Raw genomic sequence first — 8029 nt, 5'->3', positions numbered from 1 at the left:
TTATGGTTCCACATCAACTGTTTTATAGAGTGATCAACCAGCAGATAATTTCCCAGAAGTAGTCAGTTCTTTTGTTTAACTCCTTGGAATGAAACTTCTTCTGCTTTTGTATTCTTACAGGACAATTCCTGCCCTTTCTCCCCTCCAAGTCCTAATCTCTAATTTATCTGTGGATGCTTTCAAGAAAAGGCCCCAAAGCATCCTATGCATCTTCTGCACCTTGGTCTTATAAGACACATGGGGTAATAAGGGTCACAAAACAAGCATAACACAGAGAATAACTAAAGGTCATTTAGGAGGATCTGTGAGAATAAACCAGCTTTGGCTGGATTATAAGGGTTTTGGTGTGAGGACCATTTCTCGTTTTCAGTGGAGGTTCTTTGCAAGTACAAGAACACGGATTGTACTCGAAATGCAAGAGAAGCTCCTATTTCACCCACTGTATCTGGCATTAATATGCTTGACAAATATTTCCAACACCCTTGAAACATCTTCTGGAGATTGAAGTTTGTATGAGATTTTAAGTGGAGACTACAATTTCTATCTGTTACTCAAGAAAGACTATGAGCTACACATGGGACTTCATGCAAGTTCTAGCAGTTAAATATAGTAAGCTGTGAACAGCTTACTATACTGCTCAACAGCATTTGTAATCTCTGTTAGCTGTTTCCCTCATAGATCTTGCAAGCTCAGTAAACATTTCAAATTTCTTATAACTTCTGCAAATTCTCTCTCAAATATAGTCTTGTATAATACAAATAGATGTTTAATAACCTTCATCAAAGAGAACAAAAAATGGTCTTATCTGGCATACATGGCATGTGGTTGAAGACCAAAGGGCGGGGGGCTCTCGCCACCAGTCCAGGAAGGCATGGGAGTGGGCGTGTGCCCCCAGATTGGGGGTTGTTTTGTTTTGTTTTTTTATTTAGCAAGAATATGAACCATAACTTCCTCCTCACTTGGAAATAACTGTCAAAGGATATCTGCATGTTATTAGTTGTTGTTATTTTTCTTGGTGCAGTGGATTGCCTGGATTTGGTTTCCTAACACAGGAAGCTTTGAATCCTATGGAATCCCATATAATGGGGTATCCCAAGATGCAAAGGGCATCACAGAAAAGGTAATACAGCCCTAGTACATCTCTAATCACAGATCTTTATTGTAGCTTTAAAATTAGCATCAGTACTTGGAGGATTAATAGCTGTTGGGTACGCTCTGTCAACATCTCTATATAGTAGGACAGTACACAATCCTGAAAGCAACAATAGTAGGTTCAAAAACAAAGAAGGGCTAGATTCTGCCCTTATTACTCACAGCGAGTAGAATTTATTGCACATTGTCGGGGAACAGGGCCCCAAGGTCACGGTGGGCCGGGGTTGGCGATTGGAACACGAACAGGTGGGATTTACAGCGGTGGAATCTGAGTGGTACAGGGCACGTGTATGGTTTCAAACAGGTCGATTTATTTTAACTTACGCTTTGAGGCGTAGGCAGAGCTGCTTTCTTGTTCAGTTACAGTTAAACAGACAACAAGGAGGTCTGTTGGCCCACGGGGTTCACTAGCGAGCCCTTGTGTTCTACCCCCGGAGGGATAGGTGCGGCTGCCCACTAGCTAGTCCCAGGGCTGGTCAACAGCTTATAGTTGGAATAACAAACTAATGAAAAACTGTAACGCGTGACACCAGTCCAGTGATGGACAACAAAGAGAAGAGATGATGGTAGCCAATGCCGAGGTCAGATGCCAGGTAAGAAGACGAAGCCGTAGTCATAGCAGTAAGGGTGATCCAAATTGAAGTCAAAGTCAAAGCCAAAACAGTCTGGTAACCAAAGGAATCAATACGAGAAGGAACGAAATCGAAGAGCTAAACCACTGTATGAGGTTATGAAGAGAACCAGGGGTTTGAATCCCAATCTCTCTCTCTGCCTCACAGTCCCTGCTAAAAGCAGCCTCTGTTTGCAGATCGAGCACGGTCTCTCAGAACACTTACACCAATGCCTGCACTCCTAACGCCCACCAACTCCAAACGCCCACCCCAGGTGGGGGCTCACTAGCCTTTTATAGGAATTTAGTGGCCAGTCGGATCGCTTTGTATATAGAAATTTCTGGTCAAATTATGTCATGCTTTTGCCAACTGAGCATGTGTCAGATCAAGCTCTGTGTAGTAACTGAGCATGCGCCTGTGGAGAAAGTAGGTCAGTGCTGACTGACAGTTCCTGAGGTCACCCAGGGGGCACGTGCTGGGTGAGCCCTGGAATTTTCCACTCATAGAACTGACATGCGCATCTCAGTTCCAGTCCTTCTGTGTTGTCAGCATACAACCATAAATTTTACTGTGACACACATGTAATTCCATTAAATTTAGTTGGCCAACAAACAGAGTGGAGACATAAAATGTGGGTAGTGGGATGGCCAAAGGGAGGTGTAGTATCTAGTCCTAGGTTATTATTGTTATGTTAGACAGATGCAGGCTTAATTACATTAGGGCTGACAGTTTCACAAAATAAATTTTCTAAAAAGTCTTTGCAAGAAAATGACCTTCTCCTAAAACTCCTATACTACTTCCAGCCAGGTTAATCCTATACCAGTTTCAGCCACTTTGAAAGCAGTTTACGTGCACTGAACGTCTTGGGGGGCTTGTACACATTAGCATGTTCACGTGACAGAAATATCAGTGTGTGGTTTAATAGCATCACAGTATACAAGTGCAGCACTTCTGGAGGTTTTAAATGACTTTGCATCACGGAAAACTAAACTACATCTGGACGTTGTTGAGTTTGCAATGTTGCAAATTGCAACGATACAGCTGTCAGCTTGCCTTCTGGCCACAGGAGAGGCGGGCAGATAGTGCAGAAAATAAGGATCAGGCCCCTCACTTCTACTGCTTTCAGCAGGTGCCTGCTGAAGGCCAAAGTGGCAAGGGGCCCAATCCTTTTTGGTTTTGGAGGAGGAAGAGGAGGAGTCTGCTCCCCTTTTCCACAGCCAGGAGGTGAACTGCCAGCAGGCTGAGCAGCCCCTGAGCTGTAGGAGACACTGGTCCTTCCTTCCACAGCAGTGGTACTCACCGGGGCTGTCCAGGTGGGCTGCTAGCAAGCCAGATGCTGCCCCAGTTCAGCGTCAAAGAGGAGTTGGGTCAGACCGTATGCTGCCTCTGAGCTGGGGCAGTGCCCAACCCACTAGCAACCCACCTGCGTGGCCCCAGGAGGCACTGCCACTGTAAAGGGAAGGACCAGTGCCCCCCACAGCTCAGAGGCCACTCAGCCCACTAGCAGCTCATTCCCTCAGCCCTAGGAGAGACAGGCAGGCTCCACCAAAAACAAAGATCAGGCCCCTTGCTGTTGCCTTCAGCAGGTCCCTGTTGAAGGCAGAAGCAGTAAAGGGCCTGATCCCTTTCTTTTTTTTTTTTTTTCAGTTGAGCCTGCCTGTGGCAGTGGGCTGAGCTGCCAGCAGGCTGAGTGGCCCCTGAGCTAGACAGGGCCTTAGTCCTTCCTTACAGAGCAGCAGCGCCCCCATGGGCAAGCTACTAGAGGGCCAGGTGTTGCCCCAGCTTGGAGGCAGCACCCAGCTCAATCCAACTGTTCCTCAACCCTGCCTGCTGGAAGCCTACCCAGTGCTGCTCCTGGGGCAAGCTCAGGAAACAGTTGGATTGGGCTGGGTGCTGCCTCCAAGCTGGGCCTGCTATCAGACTGCCTGAGTGGCCCTGAGGCGCACTGCTGCCACAGAAGGAAGGACCAGGGCGCCCCTCAGCTCAGGGGCCGCTTAGCCTACAAGCAGTTCACCCTCCGGCTGCAGGCAGGCTCCAGCTCTGACAAAAAAAAAAAAAGGATCAGGCCCCTCACCATAATGTGACAGAAAAATTGAAACTGGGGTTTTCAATTAAAAACCCACCTTTTCAATTTAGGGGGCATGGAATAAAACCTTAGGGATTTAAATCCCCATCACATGTACAAGCGCCCCTGTTGTATTACAGATTTGAACCTGTTTCTGATCACTTAAGCTAGTTTATGTTTAACTTCGGTCCCTAACCCTGCAGTCTTCTCTTAAAACTCACTATAAATGTTCAGTTCTCTTCTTGCACTTGGTGTGTAAAATTATTTACCCCACTCAAATTAGCAAGAGGCTTATGTTTGTGTCTTTGCTTTTATCACTTTCAGTCACCCACTTAACAATACCTAAAAGGTGAGTTTTTTCTCATTGCTATAGTACACTAAGGAATAAAGTTGGCACTGAGACATCTAAAGTACACAGATGGTGAAATGACTCTTATTTCAAAAGTACCCTTATTTCAGTCTCCATAATTAGCAGCATAAAAAGTCAGTCCTAGACAATTAAAATAAATGCATATATGTAAAATCAGCCAAAAAGATTCACATTGATAGTCTGCATAACTATACCTGGCTTGCTGTCTAGTTGCTTGAAGCAAAGTCTACTGCAGCCTTGCTCCCCAATGGCTATGATGTTAGATACACCATAGTGAATAGGATATCTTTTAAATCTAAAGCAGTACTGGCCCCAAAATGCCTCATCTAGGGCTAAGTACAGACATTCAAGAAGTCCAAGAAGGAATCAATCTAAATTACTGTAAGCAGACTAAGTTAGATTAGTAGCAAACAGTATCCATTTTCGCCCTTTAGGGAGGGAGAGGGGAGCACGCAAGCTGTCTGCACTGACCAAGGCCTGCAGGTTGGGGATGCACCTGCATGCCTCCTAGCATGCCCCACAGGCTTCCCAAGCAGCTGGAGACTGATGAGAGCAGCCAAACAGCCTGGCCACATCTGACTGGCTGCTTGTCATGGGCAAGCATGCCCCCAACTCTCTGCCACATCACTGTGGACCCTCCCCTACACCCAGCTCTGGGCTTCCAGAAAAGCCCCAAAGTAAGCATTCTCAGTCCTGAATCAGATGTGCCTCCATGTCCTGGCCTGCCCACACCCTGCCATGGCATCCTGTCACCTGCACCCAAGCAGGGAGACCCAGGAGATGCAGCATGTCCTGCTTGCTGCCCTGCACAACTCTCACCAGAAGCTGCAGGACAATACACATGCCCACCTGGACACGCTGGGCACCTGTTCATCATGGGATGTGGCTTTGTGTGCCTGAGCTAGTAATCAGACTTCCAGCACAGGGCCACCCACTGCCTGCCAAGCATCCTAAACTGGGCCACCAACTTTCATGTGGCCAATGAGGATGAGGCCCAGGCATTCATCAACCACAAGGAATACTTCTCCATCATCCTGCAGGGTGTCATCAACCATGAGGGACACTCCACCCACATTTCCACTAGCTGGGAAGGCAGCGCCCACGATGTATGCACCTCCCACAACTCCCCACTCCCTGGGGCTGCTGGAGAGTGGGCACTATGCTGCTGCAGTCCTCTATCTAATCATCAGAAATGTCTTTGTCCTTTCCCTCATTATCAGGTACCTGGATTACCCACTTCTGTCCTGGCTGATTATGGGGGGCAGCTGGACCTCCAGGAGGAGCACTTCAACTACTGCCTGAGCAGGTGCTGCATGGTGGTGTGCCTTTGGCCACCTCAAAGCATGCTGGCAGGCTCTCAGTGTGCACCCTGAAGTGGAAAACAACCTGACACAACTCATCATCGCCACATGTGTCCTCCATAACATCTGCGAGACCACAGCGTGCAGACTGGGCATGCCAGGTCATGCATAAGTGGTGCAGGGATGGGGGAGAGATTGAGCCCGCTGCTGATGCTAGGGGCCACAGCCCTGCACAGCAGCATACAGTCCAGATCTGTGAAGCCTTAGCCAACTACCTCCTCACCATTGAAGACCAGGAGCCCTCCCCAGATGAGTAGGGTTTCAAGTACCCATGCCCTGGCACTGGGCCATGAATCTTCTGCCCCAGGCTCCTCTGGCCCTGAGTTCTGGGCAATGCTGCCTACAACCCAGGCTGCCCAGACACCATTTCCCTTCTCCTGCCCCCTCCCCCAGGGGCATAATCAGGATATAGGGAAATGCAGCATGAGGAAGAGATGTGCCTCAGTTTATAACGTTTCGGTTGCCACAATTTTCTAGATTTTAATAAAGAAAACTTGCTGAACATTACCCATGGCAGAACTTGATCCCATTTCCCATTGCTCCAAACCAGCAAACCTTTGGAGGAGATGGGGAAGGTTTGTGAAAGTGGTGAAATAACTTGGGGCAATTAGGAAGGGGAGGGGAGAAGGGGTGGGGCCAGGACAAGTCCCACAGAGGCTAAACTCAACAAACACAAAACCTTGGCATTGTGGGGTGGGGGGCATAGACCTGGCACATTCATTCCCAGACTTGGGAGTGAAGAATAGGGATGTCTCCACATAGGAGCTGTCATCGCATCCTCCCCACACTGCCCTACCTTGCACAGGTGGTGTATCTGCAGTTAGACAGCGGAGACGCACAGCTTTGGTGTGAGGTTGCAACTTTTGCTGATAAATTCATAGATTCATGGATGTTTGGGTCAGAAGGGACCTTGGCAGATCATCAAGTCTGACCCCTGCCCTGGGCAGGAAAGAGCGCTGGGGTCAGATGACACCAGCCAAGTACATGTTTAGCCTTCTCTTGAAGACCCCCCTAGGTAGGGGAGAGCACTACCTCCCTTGGGAGCCCATTCCAGATTTTGTCAACCCTTACCATAAAGAAATTCTTCCTGATGTCTAGCCTAAATCTGCTCTCCATCAGTTTATGACCATTGTTCCTAGTTACTCCAAGGGGTGCCCTGGTACACAGAGCATCTCCTATTCCTTGCTGTCCCCCACTGATCAATTTGTAGGCAGCCATGAGATCACTTCTCAGCCTTCTCTTGCAGAGAAGTGAAGTATAAGGGCAGGCATCTGGGACTGTCCCAACCACCATGGACTTTCCCTGGGGATTGAACCAGAGCAGAGGGGGGAAATTTCTGCAGTGCCACTTGCAAGCTTCTCTAGGTGCACAACTCAAGAGTTATCCAGGCTGTGGGACTGGTTCAGCTAGATAATGGTTCCCATGCAGGACTCCTGGCATCACATCTGTGCCTGTCTTGGACTGGGAGGGATGGAGAGAGGGATGGAAGGAGAAGGGATGTTTCGCAAGAGAGAATTTTTCTCATTCTTGTTCTACTGCAACTCCAGTGGTTCTCATAGATAGCTATGTGTTATTTCCTGTCCCCGACTTAAGTGTCCTCTCTGCCACCTGGGTCCATGGTGCTGCCAGCTGGGATCAGGGACCCAACACTGGCACTTGTACCTGTTTTTTACACTGTGTCTGCAGAGCTCAAACAAATACTTTTAGTATCTTGCCGTAAGTGCAAGGGCGAGAGGGAGCTGTTTCAACACCAATTCTCTGGCCAGCTTGGAGGCTACAATTCTCCCAGGAGCTGAACATGGCCCTGAGAGATAGAGCAGTGAATGGGATATGGGGTGCTAACCACTGAAGGCCAGGGGGCAGGAGGCCTGGCACCTTGGCTGCAGTCCTGGACAGGAGGGGGGGGAAGGGGGTAACTGGTCTGCCCAGTACTTAAAGACAGAAACCTCCCAAGCATCTAACAGCTTTGGGCCTTCCACTTTGAGCAGTTAGGGTGCAGGATTTCACCTCCCCTCCTCCCCCCATGCTCTTCCATCCTTGGACACCCTCCCCGCTACCCCCCGCAACCGCTTTCTGGGCTTGTCAGCCATAACAGCCTCAGAGAGGGCTATGACCATGGGAATGGATTGTAGTGACTGTGGATCCCCTCACTCCCTCTTCCTTCTCCCCAGGGGGTCTGCATTTCCTCCAGTGCCTAGGTCCTTATCATGGCTGCATAGAGAAGGGACAAACCATACCATCCCGAGGGCCATGGCATCCTTGGTCGGTGCCTGACTCATCAGGAGAAATGGGGAGAAGGCTGAGTATGGATCTTGCTGCAGCAGCAGCCACTGCACTGTTAGTGGCAGAGCTGGAGGCATTCTGGAAGTGGGGCAACAAGACATTAAGAGTGGGAGTGGAACACCCATAGCAGCTGTGTGGGGAACAGTCCCAGGGCCTGCATGCTCAGCTATGGTCCATGGGGTACAGG

General features: G+C 49.0%; 2 long non-coding RNA genes across 2 annotated transcripts in view; one reads left to right on the top strand and one right to left on the bottom strand.

Moving 5' to 3' along the window:
• The window catches only part of LOC109289547, a 205722-nt gene that overhangs the window by 115222 nt on the left and 82471 nt on the right, over positions 1-8029 (bottom strand). The gene's annotated exons all lie outside the window — the stretch shown is intronic.
• Positions 3955-8029, top strand: part of LOC109289546 — a 14569-nt gene continuing 10494 nt past the window's right edge. Inside the window, exon 1 of the long non-coding RNA XR_002095398.1 lies at positions 3955-4030. This is a non-coding gene — a long non-coding RNA (uncharacterized LOC109289546). The remainder of the gene's footprint in view (positions 4031-8029) is intronic.

The sequence above is a fragment of the Gavialis gangeticus genome, unplaced genomic scaffold (genome assembly GCF_001723915.1).
Source record: "Gavialis gangeticus isolate Ggan-Ray unplaced genomic scaffold, GavGan_comp1, whole genome shotgun sequence".
In the NCBI taxonomy this organism is placed as follows: domain Eukaryota; kingdom Metazoa; phylum Chordata; order Crocodylia; family Gavialidae; genus Gavialis; species Gavialis gangeticus.
Note: the sequence above shows the minus strand (reverse complement) of the source record. Positions and strands in the feature narration are given on the sequence as shown.